At 35.9% G+C, this 25133-nt stretch overlaps 2 non-coding genes across 2 annotated transcripts; both read right to left on the minus strand.

The window, feature by feature from the left end:
• Positions 1-1104: 1104 nt before the first annotated feature.
• On the minus strand, positions 1105-1211 carry LOC136204997 (small nucleolar RNA R71). The gene has a single exon (XR_010675806.1). It is a non-coding gene; the product is annotated as a small nucleolar RNA R71 (small nucleolar RNA).
• Positions 1212-14273: 13062 nt separating this feature from the next.
• On the minus strand, positions 14274-14380 carry LOC136204339 (small nucleolar RNA R71). The gene has a single exon (XR_010675183.1). It is a non-coding gene; the product is annotated as a small nucleolar RNA R71 (small nucleolar RNA).
• Positions 14381-25133: the final 10753 nt, after the last annotated feature.

A 25133-nucleotide genomic window follows, 5' to 3' on the forward strand; every position in this document is an offset into this window, starting at 1 on the left:
GAAACACCTCTGTTCGATCTGAATGTGTTGCATAACGTGATGAATTCTTGAATATGCCCATTTGGATCTTCAGATTGAAACCTATTAAATTGTACGGAGGCCTGGATCATCTGTATCATGGACCCCTTCACTTTGAACATGTTGTTCCCCTCGTTGGGTAACACGATACATGATGAATGTCCCTCTGTGGTTGGCCTCGAATAATCTCTGATTCGCATAACAGGAGGGTTGTTATTCTCTCCTTCTTCTTCTTGGTTTGGTTGAACTGGTTGTTCGGGTGGTACCCTTCCAGCCATTCTTCTTGCGGAAATCGCATAACGTGATGAATTCTTGAATATGCCCATTTGGTTGAACTGGTTGAACTGGTTGTTATACCGTGCACTTGCGGAAATCGCTCAACAAGTTTTTGGCGCCGTTGCCGGGGGAACGCCAAAATTTTTGACAAAATTTTATATTTTTCGTGTTTTATTACGAATCTAGGTTTATTCATACTTATTCAAACTTTTACATTTTATTTATTTATTTTTAATTATTAACATATTTATTTTTCAAATTCTGTTTTGTATGTAGTTTCGGTTCGTGCGAAATTTCAAGTTCATGCGCAGTTCTCGAAGTTCAGGCACGTCACCAGATCCTATTGACCCAGAAATTGAAAGAACTCTTAAAAAGAACAAGAAAGAAAAGAAAAAGAAAAACAAAACCCCAATAAAAACTAAAATTACCGAGCCAGAAGTTATGGCCACACTTATGGATTACGCTAGGCCAGGAGTGGCCGGAGTAACAAACAGTATAGTTAAACCCCAAATTAATGCAAACCAATTTGAAATTAAGCGTGTGTTGCTTAATATGTTGCAAAATAATGTAACGTTTTACGGGTTACCTAACAAAAATCCTAATACCCATTTGACAAATTTCTTAGAAATTTGTGACACTTTTAAAATGCCAAATGTGACTGCAGAAGCAATCAATCTTCGCCTTTTTCCTTTTACCTTGAAGGATCGAGCCAAAGAATGGTTAACTTCTATGCCAGCCGCATCAATTGAGACTTGGGAGCAATTAGCCCAAGCATTTTTATCAAAATTTTTTCCTTTAGCAAAAACCGCAAGAGTCATTAAAGAGTTAACGTCTTTTTCTCAAAATGATAGTGAAACTCTTTATGAGGCTTGGGAACGTTTTAAAGAACTTCAACGTTTATGCCCACACCACCAATTGCCCGCTGAACTTTTGATGCAAACATTTTATAATGGACTAAATCCTACAACTAGAGGTTCATTGGACGCTATGTCTGGAGGGTTATTCATGAAGAAAACATCTGCCCAAGCAAGAGAACTTTTGGAGGAAATGGCAATCAACAGCAATATGTGGCCCGCGGAACGTGGACACGTACCATTAGCAAAACCATCATCCTCAACAACATCATCAGTTAAAGGTATAGTGAATCTTGATCCAGTAGCGATGTTGCAAGCCCAATTTTCTGCCTTGTCGCACAAAATTGATAGGTTTATGGCACCGTGTGATCCTAATGGTCAACCAATCCAAAAGGATGTGGATTACGAAGGTATGAGTGAAATTGAACAGGTAAATTTTGTCCAAGGGCAAAACCAAAATAATAACCCTTATTCCAATACATATAATCCTGGATGGAGAAATCATCCTAACTTTAACTGGAGAGATAATAATAATAATAATGCTACTGCTAATCAAAATCGTACTACTAATTATCAAAATCAATCAAGAGATACGATTAGCACTTTATCTTCTAAAATCGACAAATTTATTGATGCTATGAGCGGAAAAATAAGTAATCACGACGATGGTTTTAAACGGATCGAGAATAAATACGATCAGCTTATTAAAAATCAATCATCCAGCATCCATAATTTGGAGATTCAAATTGGACAACTCGCTAAATCAATTCCATCCCGCAAATTGGGAAGTCTTCCAAGCCATACGGAAGAAAATCCGAAAGAGCATGTTAAGGCTATAACTCTTCGTTCAGGGAAAAATTACTTAGGCCCGGAAATTCGACTTTACCTGGAACTGATTTACCAAAGTCCAAAGAGGATGCATTAAAACAAAAAGATGCACCGATTGACTCTAGTACAAAAACTTTTGTACCCAAACCACCTTTTCCACACAAAGTCCGCAACAAGGACTATGACAAACAACTTTTAACATTTTTAGATAAACTTAAAAATTTGCATATTAATTTAACGTTTATGGATGCAATTACGCAAATTCCCAATTATGGTAAATTCCTCAAAGATTTAATTTCAAAGAAAATCAGTTGGGAAGGAATTTCATCCATTTCGCTAACTGAAGATTGCAGTTCGGTTGTGTCAAGCAATTTTCCCACTAAACTCAAGGATCCCGGATGTTTTACCATTCCGTGTAAATTGGGAGATATTGAATTTCCCAGTTGTCTCTGTGATTTAGGAGCAAGTATTAACTTGATGCCATTATCTATTTTTAATAAGTTAGGCTTAGAAGAAGACATCAAACGTACCAATATGGTTTTACAATTAGCGGATCAAACCACTAAAAGACCATACGGTATAATTGAGGATGTTTTAGTTAAAGTTGACAAATTTATTTTTCCTACCGATTTCGTTATTTTAGATTTTGCTTATAATTGTCCGCTAATCTTTGGTAGACCGTTCATGAACACGGGACGTGCTCTAGTTGATGTGTCGGAAGGGAAAGTAGTTTTACGAATAGGAGATGATAAAATTGAGTTTGATATGAACCAAGCGATGAAATATCCTATGGAAGATTTCGCTTGTATGAAACTTGATTTAATTGAAGAATGTGTAAATGACATTGTTCAAAAAGAAGAAATAATAGAACCTATAATGAGTGAGGAACTAGAAGATAAGGACCCAGAACCTTTGATTCGAGAAGATGGACCAGTTTCGCCTTCAATTGTAGTTCCACCTAAATTAGAACTTAAAGAATTACCAAGTCATTTGAGGTACGCTTTCTTAGGCGAAGGCGATTCTCTACCTATTATTATCTCTAACAAACTAACACAAGTCCAAGAAGAGAAATTGAAAGAAGTTGTTAGAAATAGGATAGGAAGTATGGGTTGGTAAATTTCAGACTTAAAAGGTATTAATCCAAGTATTGTGATGCATAGAATTCATTTAGAAGAAGATAAGCCACCTAAAGCGGATAGGCAAAGATGCCTAAATCCGAACATGAAAGAAGTAGTAAAAAATGAGATTACTAAACTTCTAGACAATGGAATCATCTACCCTATCTCGGATAGTGAATGGGTTAGTCCAATCCATTGTGTACCTAAAAAGGGAGGCATAACAGTTGTAAGGAATGAAGAAGGTGAATTAATACCTACGCGAACCACCACTGGTTGGAGGGTTTGTATAGATTATAGAAATCTAAATAAAGCAACTAGGAAAGATCATTTTCCTCTTCCTTTCATTGATCAAATGATCGAAAGGATAGCTGGTCATGCTTTCTACTGTTTTCTTGATGGTTACTCCGGATTCTTTCAAATATACATTTACCCGGATGACCAAGATAAAACAACCTTCACATGTCCTTACGGAACATTTGCATATAGAAGAATGCCCTTTGGTCTATGTAACGCACCTGCAACATTTCAACGTTGTATGACTGCGATTTTTAATGATTTCATTGAAGATATCATGGAAGTTTTTATGGACGATTTTTCAGTTTATGGAGATTCTTTTGATTCATGCCTAGAAAATTTGGATAAAGTTTTGTCTAGGTGTGAAGAAACAAATTTGGTATTAAATTGGGAAAAATGTCATTTCATGGTTGACGAAGGAATTGTTTTAGGTCACAAAATATCTGAAAAAGGATTAGAAGTAGATAGAGCAAAAACCTCAGTAATAGAGAAATTACCCCCTCCAACTACTGTTAAGGGAGTAAGATCATTCTTAGGACATGCTGGTTTTTACAGAAGATTTATTAAAAAAATTTCTGTAATTTCCAAACCACTTACTAATTTACTCATGAAAGATTCAACCTTTGATTTTAACGAAGAATGCGTTAAAGCTTTCGAAACATTGAAAACTGCTTTAGTCAGTGCACCTATTATTGCTAAACCCGATTGGGATTTACCATTTGAAATTATGTGTGATGCAAGTGACTTAGCTGTCGGATGTGTTTTAGGACAAAGAAAGGATAAGAAACTTCATTTCATTTATTATGCAAGTCACACACTGTCTGGTGCACAATTAAACTACACCACAACAGAAAAAGAAATGTTAGCCGTAGTTTTTGCATGTGACAAGTTTAGGTCATATTTATTAGGTTCAAAAGTTATTATTTATACTGATCATGCAGCATTAAGATATTTGTTTGCTAAAAAGGATGCAAAACCACGTCTAATTAGATGGTTTTTATTGTTGCAAGAATTTGATATAGAAATCAGAGACAAAAAGGGAGTAGAAAACCTTGTCGCCGATCATCTATCGAGACTTGAAGATGAAAACGGTCCTATAGGTGAAACTACCGGTATACGAGATGATTTCCCTGATGAACACCTCTATCAAATAAAAAGTGCCATGTCACCTTGGTATGCAGATATTGCTAATTATCTTGTAGCCAATATTGTTCCGGAAGGGTTAGATTTCCAACAAAAGAAGAAATTTTTCTTCGATATTAAACAATATTTTTGGGAAGATCCCTTTTTGTTCAAGACTTGTGGTGACGGGATAATTAGGAGATGCGTTGGTGAAAATGAATACGAATCCATAATGTCGGAATACCATTCTAGCTCTTATGGAGGACATAATGGAGTTAACAAGACAGCTGCTAGAATATTTGAAAGCGGTTTCTTTTGGCCTACGATGTTTAAGGACGTCCGTTCATTTATTACTCGTTGTGATAAGTGCAAAAGAACAGGAAATCTAGGAAGGAAAGATGAGATGCCCCTCACAACCATATTAGAAGTTGAAGTCTTCGATATGTGGGGAATAGATTTCATGGGACCGTTTCCCCCTTCCAATGGTAAAACTTACATATTAGTCGTCGTTGATTATGTTTCGAAGTGAGTTGAAGCAATTGCAAACCCGACGAATGATTCTAAAGTTGTCATTAATTTTCTTGACGATATATTCTGTAGATTTGGTTGTCCAAGAGTTATCGTTAGTGATGGCGGCACTCATTTTATAAACAAGAGTTTTGAAACGCTTATGAAAAAATATGGAGTACGCCACCACGTATCAACGCCGTACCATCCTCAGTCAAATGGTCAGGCGGAGATATCAAACAGAGAACTAAAATGGATTCTCGAGAAAACGGTTTCATCTTCTAGAAAAGATTGGTCTTCTAAACTCAATAATGCGCTATGGGCATACCGTACTGCATTTAAAACGCCAATAGGAATGACTCCGTACCGTTTAGTGTATGGGAAGGCATGTCATTTGCCAGTCGAATTAGAACATAAAGCCTATTGGGCTATTAGAGAACTTAACTTTGATTTACAACAAGCAGGTAGGAAACGTTTGCTCAATTTGAATGAGTTAGATGAGTTACGTCATCTATCTTATGAAAATGCAAAGATTTATAAAGAAAAAGTGAAAAAATGGCATGATGCCAAAATTAAAGTTAAACACTTTAATGTTGGGGATAAAGTGCTGTTATTTAATTCACGACTTCGTTTATTTCCAGGAAAACTTAAGTCCAGATGGTTAGGACCATATTTAGTCGTCAAAACATTCGATTATGGTTCTTTAGAACTGGAAGGTCCTACCGGAGTTCGATTTAAAGTTAATGGTAATCGATGTAAAATCTATTACGAAAATATTTCCCAACTAGGAATTGAGTTCGTAACAAGATTATCTGACGTATGAATTACTCAGTTTATTTTACACAGTTTATTTTGTTTTATTGTTTTTATGATTTTGTTTATTTTATTTTATTTTATTTTATTTTACCAAAATGCCATTTTTTATGACTTTATGTTATGATTTAAATGCATAAAATATTTCTATTTCATGATTTTAGATTTAATTTTTAGGAAATTAAGATGAATTTGAAGTTTCAGGCAATTCTCTACCGAGAATTTAGAATTCCCTGCCGAGAATCCCTTTATTTAAGAATGTTACAAACAGGTTCGGATTTCTCTGTTCATACCGAGAATTTTAAATTCTCTACCGTGAATCAAGAGGTAGCTTTGATGCCTGATTTCCGCAAGGAAATCAGCGTGTCGCGACCGCGGCTTTGCCATTCTCGGTCGCGACACGCGTGTTTCCTGCACTATCAGGTCTGAAACACTCTAACCCTTTCGACGAACCTCTTGGCAATTGAAACATTAAGTTTCTTCATTCCCGAAAGGTGTAATTTTATACCTTTTCATAATTAAAACAACACCTCTTTTCATTTTTCAACTCTTATAAATTAATCCTTGAGGATTCAAGTTCTGTTACAATTCTTTTCATCTTTGTCAGAACTCTGATTTTCTTCACAAACACCATTCTTTGCTAAAGTAACACAAACTTTGCACCATGCCTACCAAGAACAAACCATCTAGGCACAATGCTGCCTCAATCAACAAACGCCCAGACTTATCCAAGCGATATGGGGCGCCTTTTCCTATCTTCAGTCACGATTAAGGTAGGCGTTATTGGAATCACCGGAATGTTGTATATGGATGAATTTCTTAATAGCCAATTAGGCATTTCTGATGACATGAGCCGCTATATGGAGCGCCTAGGGTGGACAAAATTCGCCCAAATGCGATTTCCCATAATAGGCGACTGGATACTCGAATTCTTCTGTACCGTGCGTTTTACTAATAAACGACGAGTACGTCTCAGTTTTCGTCGAGAAGGCGAAATCTTCACTTTCGGCTATCCCGAGTTGCATGCTTGGTTTGGTTTTCCCCCGAGGGATACAATCAAACGTCATCCAGGACGAGACATGACATCCCCGGATATTTGGAGAATGCTCACTGGATTCTGGCGATTCAATTCAAAACTCGCCTATAATCACTCTTTTCGCTCCAACTCCATGCTGTATTTACACAAATTTCTGTGTCACAGTTTATTCGGGCGCACATTCAGTAGTGTGGTCCGTGACACAGATTTGTATGTTCTTGGAGATATATTCCAGGGCAATGCAGTGGATTCTTCCAAAATTCTGATGGAAGGTCTTGTCGCCGCCTCTCGATCCAAAGATAAGAAGATTGGGTTCGGCAATATAATCTGTGGAATAATTCTCGGTTCAAAGGGTACCATTGATGTTCCTTGGAGTGATGATGAATTCTTCCCGACAATTGACTATGAATTTCTCGAGCACGAAGGACTTGTGAAACATGTCTTTCGAGCAGGGCCTCAATTTTTGTCAGCACCGGAACGTGAAACTTTCGTGCAGTTTCAAATTGATCGTATTAAGGCAAGAAATATCCCGTTAGATAGGGATGAATATGTAGAATAGTTTATGTTTTTCATTTTATTTTTTGTATATATTTTGTTTTGTATTAATTATTAGTTTGTTTTCATTACTTGTACATATGTTAAAATAATAACGATCTTATTTCATTCAATTCTTAATTTTTATCCATTTGATCCTTTATCTATACTTAGCATATTTCATATGAGTAATATCTAATTTTTCTTACTCAAATTAAGATAAAAAGGATTCACTTGAACTAATATGGTTTTCTATTTTTCCACACGTATATCTACATTTTATTTATAACTCAATTTCTTTTTAATGCATTAGGTTTTCATTTAATCAATTCAATTCATGTATTAAATATGCATTGTCATGCACTTATTATGCATTTAATATGGTTCTCTTAACTTATATGCATAAATGAACATTTAAGTTTCATTAATTCTTCATAATCAATTTATTCTACTTTAATTCAATTTATTAAGTTTCAACCTTTGGTTTTCCTTGGAATTAATGACATTTATTTAAGTTTTAAGTGTAGGAACACTAAATATTAAGTTCAGGAACCATTTCCTCAACAAAATTGCACAAACCATGTCAAAAGGCACCAAAATAGGCCATTTTTACCAATTCTCTACCGAGAATTCATTAATTCTCGGTATGAGCAGCAACTTTGGCAAAATTTCAGGGCGAAAATTGCCTGAAAATCGCGCGCCGCGGCCGCGGCTTTGCCATTCGCGGTCGCGACACGCGTATAAATTGCCCTTTTCCATCCGATTTTGCCACCAAATTTTGCCTATTCCTATTCATATTCTACCTATTCACCTACCTCTACAACCCTATATAAGCCTACCTCTTACACAAACCTCACATCACCTCTATTTTTACCCAATCCCTTACTCTAAACTCTTCCCCAAAAATCTACTTTTTGTCTTCCCAATTTATTCACTCCAATTTCTATCCTCTTTTCTATTCAATCAATTCCATATTCCAAACCCCCAAACTCATCTTCAAGCTTTACTTTCTCTCTCAATTTCTTCTTCTTCTTCTTCTTCTTCTTCTCACACCCTAAACACACAAAACACCATCACCATGGTTAGAACTAAGCGTGTTGGTAACAAGCCCGCAGTTACAGAAGCTAATCGCCTTCGGGTTCAATGTGGCGCTTATTTTGACATCTATTCGGAGGAAGAAGCCGCTCGTTTCAAACATTTTTCTCAAGCCGACCGCTAATTTGTTGATATGCACTTCTTAGACTTCCATTCGGTAAGAGCATTAAATTTCTCTACTCGAATTGATGCCTTTATTGAAGCTTTGGGTTGGCAAGAATTCGTTAATATGCTATGTAGTGGAATTTTTTGTCACTTTGACCATGAACAAGAAGAAAACTTCAATTTCTTTTAGGAATAATGGTATCCCTTACACCATTGACTATGAAGCAATGGGAAATATTTTTGGTTTCCCTACTTCTGATTTTTATGATAAGCCTAAAGATTTTGATAATGATGCGGTTTGGCAAACTCTTTCGGACCAAGACTATTTTAATTCGAAAAACACTTCAAGCCAGTTGATTAAGGACAATTGTGTGTTCTTCTTTCATAAGTATTTGAGTTTCTCCTTGTTTGGTCGTGTTGAGAGTTCTAAGGTTCAGGTTCGGGATTTGTATGTTTTGGATAGTTTGCTTAAAGGCTTGCGGATTGATAGCATTGGTATTTTGTTTGATAATTTGTTCCGTGCTTCGAGAGCTAGTACCATTCAAATCACTCTTTGTAATTTTATCACCGCTCTTGTGTTGGGAGCACGGGGAGAATTGGACGATTATGACATGACCACCTACCGTGGGTATGTTCCGCTTTTGGACATCTCGGCTCTTGAGCGAGCTCATTTATTGCTTCCACAAGGACCTCCCGTCTTTATTTCATATGCTACCCGTATTGCCCATCTTCGTGGTACTATGGGTGGTGGCGCTTCAAGTTCTCAATTTGTAGGTACCGAAGGCGGTGGAGAGGCGGAAGGCGAGGAGGATGAACCACCGGCTCAAGCACAACCCCAAGCACCTCAAGCGGAGGATGATCCGGTAGATTTGCGGAGGATTTTGGACCAAATCAATTCCAACAATCGTCAAATGAATTTAAGAATTGATGATTTAGTTGAAAACAATATGGTGATGAATGACAACCTCAACCTTTTGAGGCGTGAACATCGATCGACTCGGCATCGGATGCTTTACTTTTTCAGAACGCCGCAATGTGGAGACGTCACCTACACCTCCCGATTCACCACCTCAAGCTTAGGTTGTTTTCCTTTCATTTTATTTTTATCTTGTTATAATTTGGTACAATTTTCATTTTCTTATGTTTGGTACAATTTTTAATTTTATGTTGAAATGTTTAATTTGCTCAATTTCAATCTTTGTTTCGTATTTTATGTTTTCTCCATTATTTTTGCACCAATGAGGACATGGTCCAATTTAAGTGTGGGAGGAGACATACATATATCAATTTCTACACAAATACGAATAAATGCAACGAAGATATTATTTTGCAAAACAAATAACAAATGCAACGAATGATATTCATGCAAATGCAACACATATATATATTGCAAAACATTTTTTCACAATAACTTAACATTTTTTATATGTTCATAAATTAATCATAAGTTAATATGATTATTTGTTTAGGTTATCATTATCGATAGAAACAATATTTCTATACGGGTAATATAGTTTTTAAAAATTTTCACAAATCTCCGTTACGATTTTAAATAAAATTCAATCTCTATTTTATATCATGTAATTCATGATAGAATAAATCTTATTTTAAATTTTCAATTAGGTTTATAGGCTTTAAATTGAACTAACAATTTTAGCTCGGTTTGATTTCGTCTTACATTAAAACTAATTGAAGTTTTTAAGGAAACTTTAGCCATAATACATGTTGAATTTTAAATCAATATAGGATGAATGTGCTATTTTTCTTTTTCCCAAGTTATAATTTTATAATTCATGTTAATCAATCAATTAGTTGAATTCTTAACTTTTGGCCACGATTGAGACCAACCTTATCACAATCGAGGTATGAAAGGGAAGAAAATTAAGTACCGTTTACTTTTGGCCACGGTTGCGACCACCATTATCACAATCGAGGTATGGAAGGAACGTTAAAAGCAAAAACAAAAATAAAAATTAAGCGTGTATAAGTTTAAAGTAACGATTGCGTCCACCCATGGCATAGTCGGTACCTCTTAAGCAAACACAAAGCAATAAAATACGTATAAAGTTACGATCAAGACCACCCTTATCTCGGGCGTAACTAAGCAAATAAATTACAATCAAGTACTTATTCATTTTAATATATCTCATATATTAGTTTAGGTTTGGGAAAGAAAATTTTGTGCTTTGAAATGCCTTGAGATATGAAAGATTCAATAACACACGTGCTTATATCGTCCCGAATGCTTCAATTCAAAATTGGAAATACAAGACGAATGATATATCGTATTTATACTAAGTTAGTTTGATATTTTGCGTATAAATTTGCCATGCGAAGTTAGTCTTTTCGGCTTAACTAATTTAAAAGGTAATGCCAAGGTATATGTTTTATTTTCATAAAGAGATTAGTAAAAGAATAAATTCAGTGAAATTTTGCTCGGGACTAGCAAAAGATTAAGTGTGGAGATTTGTTAAGCCCAAAATATACCTAAAATATCATCAATAATTACATCAATATTGCTACGAATTTATGCTATTTATATCTGTTTAGAATACTTTTACTCTCGAATATGTTTCTTTCATGCAAGGTACATAAATATTTGGTAAAATCCAAATAGGAGTAAAAAGAGCTCAAAAATAGAAGAAAAGCCCTACAAAAGGAGTCGAAGACGACGAAAATTAATAACGCTAAGTCGAGGACACGAACGAGAGAGAAGAAGTGAAAAATGCTCCGTGCCGCGACCGCGGCCCCCCTATTCACGGTCGCAACACGCGTCCTTCAGCCTTTCTTCCCTTCGTCCGAAGAACAAATTGTTGCTCCCCCATTCTCGGTAGAGAATTTAATATTCTCGGTACGAGCAGGAGATTTTAGAAGCCTAGTTACACACTTTCGTTTTCGACGAAACGCGATCGTTCGGGTGGATAAAGACGTCGTTTCGCAGCGGACACGATCCTTCACAACGGACACGGCACTTCAATCAAGCCTCTTCAACATCTATAAAGAAAGAGTTGATGGAGAGTTAAGATATAATTTATATGTGTAGAAGAAAGAGATTAGTGTAGAATTTATGCAGAAATTCCGAATCAAGTGATTCAGAAGTTAGATTTCGATTCTGTTCAAAAGCAATATGATGTACACACATTGTTTACAAAATAATAACAAATTCAGTAGCGTTTAGACATTGTTCCAGTTTAGTTTACATTTTGGTAGTGGACCGACCCAGTCTCTATTACGAAGATTCAGCGAGAAGATTGAGTAGAGGATTCGCCCCTGAGCCTGACAAACTCTAACGAAACCCAAGGAAAGGATTGACAACCCGTTCACTTGCACGCCGTCGAAGAATTCAATGCTCCATGTTCTCTGTAAACTTGTATCAATTTATATTTCATCTAATAAAGTCTGTTCTATTCGATAGATTTTTATGCAGCACTTATGGTAACCAATCCACTAAAGTGACTGCTGGTGTTTTCATTAAAACGTAGTTTAATTCAAAATCTTTACAAGGAAACTTTGTTGAACACTTAGGCAAATTATTATCTCGGTAGAGTTTTAATTTGGTTAAGGGCAATTATCCCGGATAAGGTTTTTGTCGCGTTCAAAGCCAATTAATTAGAGGTTCCGTCATTTATTTCATCTTTATAATTCGTACAAAGTTTAAAGTTGTTTTCTTTGCTTAATGCAAACGAATATACTTGTTTACTTTTCTAAAGTACTAAAACGTTCCTGTTTTGCAAATTCATTTTTAATCAGATACTTTCTAACATCTTCACATTCTAATCTAATTCTCATTCTAGCAATTTCAAAACCAAAACCGATTAAACGATTTTCCCATATTATAAACCTAAAAGTAAATTTAACCGATTCAAAATAAGTTTTTGAGGAAAAACGTTCCCTGTGGGATCGATATCTTTTATTACTACAAGCGTATACCGTGCACTTGCGGAAATCGCTCAACACCCTTTCTTGGCTTATCTCCGGGACAATTTATGTTGAAATGAGCTCCTCCGCAAAAATCACAAATGTCATTGAATGGTGGTTCATTGTGTATCGAAGACACGTTTATCTTTCCCAGCTGTCGAGCAAGCTGTTCTACCTGACTTGTTAGTTTTGACACAACATCATCATTTCCCATCTTCTTCCCTTCACTTCTGGCTGAGTGCCAGTTGTAACTTGTGCTGACTACCTTCTCAATAAGGTCATACAAAGCCTGCGGTTCAAGATCTTCTGGATTACCGTTAGCAATGGATTCGATTTGAATTTTGTAAATGTTGGTCACACCATTGTAGAAATTTTGCACTTGCATCCACATAGGGATAACATGATTTGGCACCCTTCTCAACAACTCTTTATATCTCTCCCAGGCTTTTGCCAGCGACTCATCCTCTTCTTGTATGAACCGAGACACTTCATTTCTCAGCTTGATGGCTTGTCGTGGTGGGAAATATTTCATCAGAAAAGCTCGCTCTATCTCTTCCCAACTTATGATTGTTCCTGGCTGTAAATTTCTTAGCCAGTTCTTCGCTTTATCCCTCAGGGAAAAAGGAAACAGCTTCCATCTGATCACATCGTCAGAAACACCTCTGTTCGATCTGAATGTGTTGCATAACGTGATGAATTCTTGAATATGCCCATTTGGATCTTCAGATTGAAACCCATTAAATTGTACGGAGGCCTGGATCATCTGTATCATGGACCCCTTCACTTTGAACATGTTGTTCCCCTCGTTGGGTAACACGATACATGATGAATGTCCCTCTGTGGTTGGCCTCGAATAATCTCTGATTCGCATAACAGGAGGGTTGTTATTCTCTCCTTCTTCTTCTTGGTTTGGTTGAACTGGTTGTTCGGGTGGTACCCTTCCAGCCATTCTTCTTGCGGAAATCGCATAACGTGATGAATTCTTGAATATGCCCATTTGGTTGAACTGGTTGAACTGGTTGTTATACCGTGCACTTGCGGAAATCGCTCAACAAGTTTTTGACGCCGTTGCCGGGGAACGCCAAAATTTTTGACAAAATTTTAAATTTTTCGTGTTTTATTACGAATCTAGGTTTATTCATACTTATTCAAACTTTTACATTTTATTTATTTATTTTTAATTATTAACATATTTATTTTTCAAATTCTGTTTTGTAGGTAGTTTCGGTTCGTGCGAAATTTCAAGTTCATGCGCAGTTCTCGAAGTTCAGGCACGTCACCAGATCCTATTGACCCAGAAATTGAAAGAACTCTTAAAAAGAACAAGAAAGAAAAGAAAAAGAAAAACAAAACCCCAATAAAAACTAAAATTACCGAGCCAGAAGTTATGGCCACACTTATGGATTACGCTAGGCCAGGAGTGGCCAGAGTAACAAACAGTATAGTTAGACCCCAAATTAATGCAAACCAATTTGAAATTAAGCATGCGTTGCTTAATATGTTGCAAAATAATGTAACGTTTTACGGGTTACCTAACGAAAATCCTAATACCCATTTGACAAATTTCTTAGAAATTTGTGACACTTTTAAAATACCAAATGTGACTGCAGAAGCAATCAATCTTCGCCTTTTTCCTTTTACCTAGAAAGATCGAGCCAAAGAATGGTTAACTTCTATGCGAGCCGCATCAATTGAGACTTGGGAGCAATTAGCCCAAGCATTTTTACAAAAAAATTTCCTTTAGCAAAAACCGCAAGAGTCATTAAAGAGTTAACGTCTTTTTCTCAAAATGATAGTGAAACTCTTTATGAGGCTTGGGAACGTTTTAAAGAACTTCAACGTTTATACCCACACCACCAATTGCCCGCTGAACTTTTGATGCAAACATTTTATAATGGACTAAATCCTACAACTAGAGGTTCATTGGACGCTATGTCTGGAGGGTTATTCATGAAGAAAACATCAGCCCAAGCAAGAGAACTTTTGGAGGAAATGGCAATCAACAGCAGTATGTGGCCCGCGGAACGTGGACACGTACCATTAGCAAAACCATCATCCTCAACAACATCATCAGTTAAAGGTATAGTGAATCTTGATCCAGTAGCGATGTTGCAAGCCCAATTTTCTGCCTTGTCGCACAAAATTGATAGGTTTATGGCACCGTGTGATCCTAATGGTCAACCAATCCAAACGGATGTGGATTACGAAGGTATGAGTGAAATTGAACAGGTAAATTTTGTCCAAGGGCAAAACCAAAATAATAACCCTTATTCCAATACATATAATCCTGGATGGAGAAATCATCCTAACTTTAACTGGAAAGATAATAATAATAATAATGCTACTGCTAATCAAAATCGTACTACTAATTATCAAAATCAATCAAGAGATACGATTAGCACTTTATCTTCTAAAATCGATAAATTTATTGATGCTATGAGCGGAAAAATAAGTAATCACGACGATGGTTTTAAACGGATCGAGAATAAATTCGATCAGCTTATTAAAAACCAATCATCCAGCATCCATAATTTGGAGATTCAAATTGGACAACTCACTAAATTAATTCCATCCCGCAAAGAGGGAAGTCTTCCAAGCCATACGGAAGAAAATCTGAAAGAGCATGTTAAGGCTATAACTCTTCGTTCAGGGAAAAATTACTTAGGCCCGGAAATGCCCGGAAATTCGACTTTACCTGGAACTGATTTACCAAAGTCCAAAGAGGATGCATTAAAACAAAAAGATGCACCGATTGACTCTAGTACAAAAACTTTTGTACCCAAACCACCTTTTCCACACAAAGTCCGCAACAAGGACTATGACAAACAACTTTTAACATTTTTAGATAAACTTAAAAATTTGCATATTAATTTAACGTTTATGGATGCAATTACGCAAATTCCCAATTATGGTAAATTCCTCAAAGATTTAATTTCAAAGAAAATCAGTTGGGAAGGAATTTCATCCATTTCGCTAACTGAAGATTGCAGTTCGATTGTGTCAAGCAATTTGCCCACTAAACTCAAGGATCCCGGATGTTTTACCATTCCGTGTAAATTGGGAGATATTGAATTTCCCAGTTGTCTCTGTGATTTAGGAGCAAGTATTAACTTGATGCCATTATCTATTTTTAATAAGTTAGGCTTAGAAGAAGACATCAAACGTACCAATATGGTTTTACAATTAGCGGATCAAACCACTAAAAGACCATATGGTATAATTGAGGATGTTTTAGTTAAAGTTGACAAATTTATTTTTCCTATCGATTTCGTTATTTTAGATTTTGCTTATGATGTAAATTGTCCGCTAAACTTTGGTAGACCGTTCATGAACACGGGACGTGCTCTAGTTGATGTGTCGGAAGGGAAAGTAGTTTTACGAATAGGAGATGATAAAATTGAGTTTGATATGAACCAAGCGATGAAATATCCTGTGGAAGATTTTGCTTGTATGAAACTTGATTTAATTGAAGAATGTGTAAATGACATTGTTCAAAAAGAAGAAATAATAGAACCTATAATGAGTGAGGAACTAGAAGATAAGGACCCAGAACCTTTGATTCGAGAAGATGGACCAGTTCCGCAGTCAATTGTAGTTCCACCTAAATTAGAACTTAAAGAATTACCAAGTCATTTGAGGTACGCTTTCTTAGGCGAAGGCGATTCTCTACCTATTATTATCTCTAACAAACTAACACAAGTCCAAGAAGAGAAATTGAAAGAAGTTGTTAGAAATAGGATAGGAAGTATGGGTTGGTAAATTTCAGACTTAAAAGGTATTAATCCAAGTATTGTGATGCATAGAATTCATTTAGAAGAAGATAAGCCACCTAAAGCGGATAGGCAAAGATGCCTAAATCCGAACATGAAAGAAGTAGTAAAAAATGAGATTACTAAACTTCTAGACAATGGAATCATCTACCCTATCTCGGATAGTGAATGGGTTAGTCCAATCCATTGTGTACCTAAAAAAGGAGGCATAACAGTTGTAAGGAATGAAGAAGGTGAATTAATACCTATGCGAACCACCACTGGTTGGAGGGTTTGTATAGATTATAGAAATCTAAATAAAGCAACTAGGAAAGATCATTTTCCTCTTCCTTTCATTGATCAAATGATCGAAAGGATTGCTGGTCATGCTTTCTACTGTTTTCTTGATGGTTACTCCGGATTCTTTCAAATATACATTTACCCGGATGACCAAGATAAAACAACCTTCACATGTCCTTACGGAACATTTGCATATAGAAGAATGCCCTTTGGTCTATGTAACGCACCTGCAACATTTCAACGTTGTATGACTGCGATTTTTAATGATTTCATTGAAGATATCATGGAAGTTTTTATGGACGATTTTTCAGTTTATGGAGATTCTTTTGATTCATGCCTAGAAAATTTGGATAAAGTTTTGTCTAGGTGTGAAGAAACAAATTTGGTATTAAATTGGGAAAAATGTCATTTCATAGTTGACGAAGGAATTGTTTTAGGTCACAAAATATCTGAAAAAGGATTAGAAGTAGATAGAGCAAAAACCTCAGTAATAGAGAAATTACCCCCTCCAACTACTGTTAAGGGAGTAAGATCATTCTTAGGACATGCTGGTTTTTACAGAAGATTTATTAAAAAAATTTCTATAATTTCCAAACCACTTACTAATTTACTCATAAAAGATTCAACCTTTGATTTTAACGAAGAATGCGTTAAAGCTTTCGAAACATTGAAAACTGCTTTAGTCAGTGCACCTATTATTGCTAAACCCGATTGGGATTTACCATTTGAAATTATGTGTGATGCAAGTGACTTAGCTGTCGGATGTGTTTTAGGACAAAGAAAGGATAAGAAACTTCATGTCATTTATTATGCAAGTCACACACTGTCTGGTGCACAATTAAACTACACCACAACAGAAAAAGAAATGTTAGCCGTAGTTTTTGCATGTGACAAGTTTAGGTCATATTTATTAGGTTCAAAAGTTATTATTTATACTGATCATGCAGCATTAAGATATTTGTTTGCTAAAAAGGATGCAAAACCACGTCTAATTAGATGGGTTTTATTGTTGCAAGAATTTGATATAGAAATCAAAGACAAAAGGGAGTAGAAAACCTTGTCGCCGATCATCTATCGAGACTTGAAGATGAAAACGGTCCTATAGGTGAAACTACCGGTATACGAGATGATTTCCCTGATGAACACCTCTATCAAATAAAAAGTGCCATGTCACCTTGGTATGCAGATATTGCTAATTATCTTGCAGCCAATATTGTTCCGGAAGGGTTAGATTTCCAACAAAAGAAGAAATTTTTCTTCGATATTAAACAATATTTTTGGGAAGATCCCTTTTTGTTCAAGACTTGTGGTGACGGGATAATTAGGAGATGCATTGGTGAAAATGAATACGAATCCATAATGTCGGAATGCCATTCTAGCTCTTATGGAGGACATAATAGAGTTAACAAGACATCTGCTAGAATATTTGAAAGCGGTTTCTTTTGGCCTACGATGTTTAAGGACGTCCGTTCATTTATTACTCGTTGTGATAAGTGCCAAAGAACAGGAAATCTAGGAAGGAAAGATGAGATGCCCCTCACAACCATATTAGAAGTTGAAGTCTTCGATATGTGGGGAATAGATTTCATGGGACCGTTTCCCCCTTCCAATGGTAAAACTTACATATTAGTCGCCGTTGATTATGTTTCGAAGTGGGTTGAAGCAATTGCAACCCCGACGAACGATTCTAAAGTTGTCATTAATTTTCTTGACGATATATTCTGTAGATTTGGTTGTCCAAGAGTTATCGTTAGTGATGGCGGCACTCATTTTATAAACAAGAGTTTTGAAACGCTTATGAAAAAATATGGAGTACGCCACCGCGTATCAACGCCGTACCATCCTCAGTCAAATGGTCAGGCGGAGATATCAAACAGAGAACTAAAATGGATTCTCGAGAAAACGGTTTCATCTTCTAGAAAAGATTGGTCTTCTAAACTCAATAATGCGCTATGGGCATACCGTACTGCATTTAAAACGCCAATAGGAATGACTCCGTACCGTTTAGTGTATGGGAAGGCATGTCATTTGCCAGTCGAATTAGAACATAAAGCCTATTGGGCTATTAGAGAACTTAACTTTGATTTACAACAAGCAGGTAGGAAACGTTTGCTCAATTTGAATGAGTTAGATGAGTTACGTCATCTATCTTATGAAAATGCAAAGATTTATAAAGAAAAAGTGAAAAAATGGCATGATGCCAAAATTAAAGTCAAACACTTTAATGTTGGGGATAAAGTGCTGTTATTTAATTCACGACTTCGTTTATTTCTAGGAAAACTTAAGTCCAGATGGTTAGGACCATATTTAGTCGTCAAAACATTCGATTATGGTTCTTTAGAACTGGAAGGTCCTACCGGAGTTCGATTCAAAGTTAATGGTAATCGATGTAAAATTTATTACGAAAATATTTTCCAACTAGGAATTGAGTTCGTAACAAGATTATCTGACGTATGAATTACTCAGTTTATTTTACACAGTTTATTTTGTTTTATTGTTTTTATGATGTTGTTTATTTTATTTTATTTTACCAAAATGCCATTTTTTATGACTTTATGTTATGATTTAAATGCATAAAATATTTCTATTTCATGATTTTAGATTTAATTTTTAGGAAATTAAGATGAATTTGAAGTTTCAGGCAATTCTCTACCGAGAATTTAGAATTCCCTGCCGAGAATCCCTTTATTTAAGAATGTTACAAATAGGTTCGGATTTCTTTGTTCATACCGAGAATTTTAAATTCTCTACCGTGAATCAGGAGGTAGCTTTGATGCCTGATTTCCGCAAGGAAATCAGCGTGTCGCGACCGCGGCTTTGCCATTCTCGGTCGCGACACGCGTGTTTCCTGCACTATCAGGTCTGAAACACTCTAACCCTTTCGACGAACCTCTTGGCAATTGAAACATTAAGTTTCTTCATTCCCGAAAGGTGTAATTTTATACCTTTTCATAATTAAAACAACACCTCTTTTCATTTTTCAACTCTTATAAATTAATCCTTGAGGATTCAAGTTCTGTTACAATTCTTTTCATCTTTGTCAGAACTCTGATTTTCTTCACAAACACCATTCTTTGCTAAAGTAACACAAACTTTGCACCATGCCTACCAAGAACAAACCATCTTGGCACAATGCTGCCTCAATCAACAATCGCCCAGACTTATCCAAGCGATATGGGGCGCCTTTTCCTATCTTCAGTCACGATGAAGGTAGGCGTTATTGGAATCACCGTTACAAATTCTTCACCGGAATGTTGTATATGGATGAATTTCTTAATAGCCAATTAGGCATTTCTGATGACATGAGCCGCTATATGGAGCGCCTAGGGTGGACAAAATTCGCCCAAATGCGATTTCCCATAATAGGCGACTGGATACTCGAATTCTTCTGTACCGTGCGTTTTACTAATAAACGACGAGTACGTCTCAGTTTTCATCGAGAAGGCGAAATCTTCACTTTCGGCTATCCCGAGTTGCATGCTTGGTTTGGTTTTCCCCCGAGGGATACAATCAAACGTCATCCAGGACGAGACATGACATCCCCGGATATTTGGAGAATGCTCACTGTATTCTGGCGATTCAATTCAAAACTCACCTATAATCACTCTTTTCGCTCCAACTCCATGCTGTATTTACACAAATTTCTGTGTCACAGTTTATTCGGGCGCACATTCTCGAGCACGAAGGACTTGTGAAACGTGTCTATCGAGCAGGGCCTCAATTTTTGTCTGCATCGGAACGTGAAACTTTCGTGCAGTTTCAAATTGATCGTATTAAGGCTAGAAATATCTCGTTAGATAGGGATGAATATGTAGAATAGTTTATGTTTTTCATTTTATTTTTTGTATATATTTTGTTTTGTATTAATTATTAGTTTGTTTTCATTACTTGTACATATGTTAAAATAATAACGATCTTATTTCATTCAATTCTTAATTTTTATCCATTTGATCCATTATCTATACTTAGCATATTTCATATGAGTAATATCTAATTTTTCTTACTCAAATTAAGATAAAAAGGATTCACTTGAACTAATATGATTTTCTATTTTTCCACACGTATATCTACATTTTATTTATAACTCAATTTCTTTTTAATGCATTAGGTTTTCATTTAATCAATTCAATTCATGTATTAAATATGCATTACCATGCACTTATTATGCATTTAATATGGTTCTCTTAACTTATATGCATAAATGAACATTTAAGTTTCATTAATTCTTCATAATCAATTTATTCTACTTTAATTCAATTTATTAAGTTTCAACCTTTGGTTTTCCTTGGAATTAATGACATTTATTTAAGTTTTAAGTGCAGGAACACTAAATATTAAGTTCAGGAACCATTTCCTCAACAAAATTGCACAAACCATGTCAAAAGGCACCAAAATAGGCCATTTTTACCAATTCTCTACCGAGAATTCATTAATTCTCGGTATGAGCAGCAACTTTGGCAAAATTTCAGGGCGAAAATTGCCTGAAAATCGCGTGCCGCGGCCGCGGCTTTGCCATTCGCGGTCGCGACACGCGTATAAATTGCCCTTTTCCATCCGATTTTGCCACCAAATTTTGCCTATTCCTATTCCTATTCTACCTATTCACCTACCTCTACAACCCTATATAAGCCTACCTCTTACACAAACCTCACATCACCTCTATTTTTACCCAATCCCTTGCTCTAAACTCTTCCCCAAAAATCTACTTTTTGTCTTCCCAATTTATTCACTCCAATTTCTATCCTCTTTTCTATTCAATCAATTCCATATTCCAAACCCCCAAACTCATCTTCAAGCTTTACTTTCTCTCTCAATTTCTTCTTCTTCTTCTTCTTCTTCTTCTTCTCACACCCTAAACACACAAAACACCATCACCATGGTTAGGACTAAGCGTGTTGGTAACAAGCCCGCTGTTACGGAAGCTAATCGCCTTCGGGTTCAATGTGGCGCTTATTTTGACATCTATTCGGAGGAAGAAGCCGCTCGTTTCAAACATTTTTCTCAAGCCGACCGCCAATTTGTTGATATGCACTTCTTAGACTTCCATTCGGTAAGAGCATTAAATTTCTCTACTCGAATTGAAGCCTTTATTGAAGCTTTGGGTTGGCAAGAATTCGTTAATATGCGTTTCCCGCGTATTAATGAATATGTAGTGGAATTTTTGGTCACTTTGACCATGAACAAGAAGAAAACTTCAATTTCTTTTAGGAATAATGGTATCCCTTACACCATTGACTATGAAGCAATGGGAAATATTTTTGGTTTCCCTACTTCTGATTTTTATGATAAGCCTAAAGATTTTGATAATGATGCGGTTTGGCAAACTCTTTCGGACCAAGACTATTTTAATTCGAAAAACACTTCAAGCCAGTTGATTAAGGACAATTGTGTGTTCTTCTTTCATAAGTATTTGAGTTTCTCCTTGTTTGGTCGTGTTGAGAGTTCTAAGGTTCAGGTTCGGGATTTGTATGTTTTGGATAGTTTGCTTAAAGGCTTGCAGATTGATAGTATTGGTATTTTGTTTGATAATTTGTTCCGTGCTTCGAGAGCTAGTACCATTCAAATCACTCTTTGTAATTTTATCACCGCTCTTGTGTTGGGAGCACGGGGAGAATTGGCCGATTATGACATGACCACCTACCGTGGGTATGTTCCGCTTTTGGACATCTCGGCTCTTGAGCGAGCTCATTTATTGCTTCCACAAGGACCTCCCGTCTTTATTTCATATGCTACCCGTATTGCCCATCTTCGTGGCACTATGGGTGGTGGCGCTTCAAGTTCTCAATTTGTAGGTACCGAAGGCGGCAGAGAGGCGGAAGGCGAGGAGGATGAACCACCGGCTCAAGCACAACCCCAAGCACCTCAAGCGGAGGATGATCCGGTAGATTTGCGGCGGATTTTGGACCAAATCAATTCCAACAATCGTCAAATGAATTTAAGAATTGATGATTTGGTTGAAAACAATATGGTGATGAATGACAACCTCAACCTTTTGAAGCGTGAACATCGATCGACTCGGCATCGGATGCTTTCCTTTTTCCGATGCCGCAATGTGGAGACGTCACCTACACCTCCCGATTCACCACCTCAAGCTTAGGTTGTTTTCCTTTCATTTTATTTTTATCTTGTTATAATTTGGTACAATTTTCATTTTCTTATGTTTGGTACAATTTTTAATTTTATGTTGAAATGTTTAATTTGCTCAATTTCAATCTTTGTTTCGTATTTTATGTTTTCTCCATTATTTTTGCACCAATGAGGATATGGTCCAATTTAAGTGTGGGAGGAGACATACATATATCAATTTCTACACAAATACGAATAAATGCAACGAAGATATTATTTTGCAAAACAAATAACAAATGCAACGAATGATATTCATGCAAATGCAACACATATATATATATTGCAAAACATTTTTTTCACAATAACTTAACATTTTTTATATGTTCATAAATTAATAATAAGTTAATATGATTATTTGTTTAGGTTATCATTATCGATAGAAACAATATTTCTATACGGGTAATATAGTTTTTAAAAATTTTCACAAATCTCCGTTACGATTTTAAATAAAATTCAATCTCTATTTTATATCATGTAATTCATGATAGAATAAATCTTATTTTAAATTTTCAATTAGGTTTATAGGCTTTAAATTGAACTAACAATTTTAGCTCGGTTTGATTTCGTCTTACATTAAAACTAATTGAAGTTTTTAAGGAAACTTTAGCCATAATACATGTTGAATTTTAAATCAATATAGGATGAATGTGCTATTTTTCTTTTTCCCAAGTTATAATTTTATAATTCATGTTAATCAATCAATTAGTTGAATTCTTAACTTTTGGCCACGATTGAGACCAACCTTATCACAATCGAGGTATGAAAGGGAAGAAAATTAAGTACCGTTTACTTTTGGCCACGGTTGCGACCACCCTTATCACAATCGAGGTATGGAAGGAACGTTAAAAGCAAAAACAAAAATAAAAATTAAGCGTGTATAAGTTTAAAGTAACGATTGCGTCCACCCATGGCATAGTCGGTACCTCTTAAGCAAACACAAAGCAATAAAATACGTATAAAGTTACGATCAAGACCACCCTTATCTCGGGCATAACTAAGCAAATAAATTACAATCAAGTACTTATTCATTTTAATATATCTCATATATTAGTTTAGGTTTGGGAAAGAAAATTTTGTGCTTTGAAATGCCTTGAGATATGAAAGATTCAATAACATGCGTGCTTATATCGTCCCGAATGCTTCAATTCAAAATTGGAAATACAAGACGAATGATATATCGTATTTATACTAAGTTAGTTTGATATTTTGCGTATAAATTTGCCATGCGAAGTTAGTCTTTTCGGCTTAACTAATTTAAAAGGTAATGCCAAGGTATATGTTTTATTTTCATAAAGAGATTAGTAAAAGAATAAATTCAGTGAAATTTTGCTCGGGACTAGCAAAAGATTAAGTGTGGAGATTTGTTAAGCCCATAATATACCTAAAATATCATCAATAATTACATCAATATTGCTACGAATTTATGCTATTTATATCTGTTTAGAATACTTTTACTCTCGAATATGTTTCTTTCATGCAAGGTACATAAATATTTGGTAAAATCCAAATAGGAGTAAAAAGAGCTCAAAAATAGAAGAAAAGCCCTACAAAAGGAGTCGAAGACGACGAAAATTAATAACGCTAAGTCGAGGACACGAACGAGAGCGAAGAAGTGAAAAATGCTCCGTGCCGCGACCGCGGCCCCCCTATTCACGGTCGCGACACGCGTCCTTCAGCCTTTCTTCCCTTCGTCCGAAGAACAAATTGTTGCTCCCCCATTCTCGGTAGAGAATTTAATATTCTCGGTACGAGCAGGAGATTTTAGAAGCCTAGTTACACACTTTCATTTTCGACGAAACGCGATCGTTCGGGTGGATAAAGACGTCGTTTCGCAGCGGACACGATCCTTCACAACGGACACGGCACTTCAATCAAGACTCTTCAACATCTATAAATAAAGAGTTGATGGAGAGTTGAGATATAATTTATATGTGTAGAAGAAAGAGATTAGTGTAGAATTTATGCAGAAATTCCGAATCAAGTGATTCAGAAGTTAGATTTCGATTCTGTTCAAAAGCAATATGATGTACACACATTGTTTACAAAATAATAACAAATTCAGTAGCGTTTAGACATTGTTCCAGTTTAGTTTACATTTTGGTAGTGGACCGACCCAGTCTCTATTACGAAGATTCAGCGAGAAGATTGAGTAGAGGATTCGCCCCTGAGCCTGACAAACTCTAACGAAACCCAAGGAAAGGATTGACAACCTGTTCACTTGCACGCCGTCGAAGAATTCAATGCTCCATGTTCTCTGTAAACTTGTATCAATTTATATTTCATCTAATAAAGTCTGTTCTATTTGATAGATTTTTATGCAGCACTTATGGTAACCAATCCACTAAAGTGACTGCTGGTGTTTTCATTAAAACGTAGTTTAATTCAAAATCTTTACAAGGAAACTTTGTTGAACACTTAGGCAAATTATTATCTCGGTAGA

This window comes from Euphorbia lathyris, chromosome 8 (genome assembly GCF_963576675.1).
Source record: "Euphorbia lathyris chromosome 8, ddEupLath1.1, whole genome shotgun sequence".
NCBI lineage: Eukaryota > Viridiplantae > Streptophyta > Magnoliopsida > Malpighiales > Euphorbiaceae > Euphorbia > Euphorbia lathyris.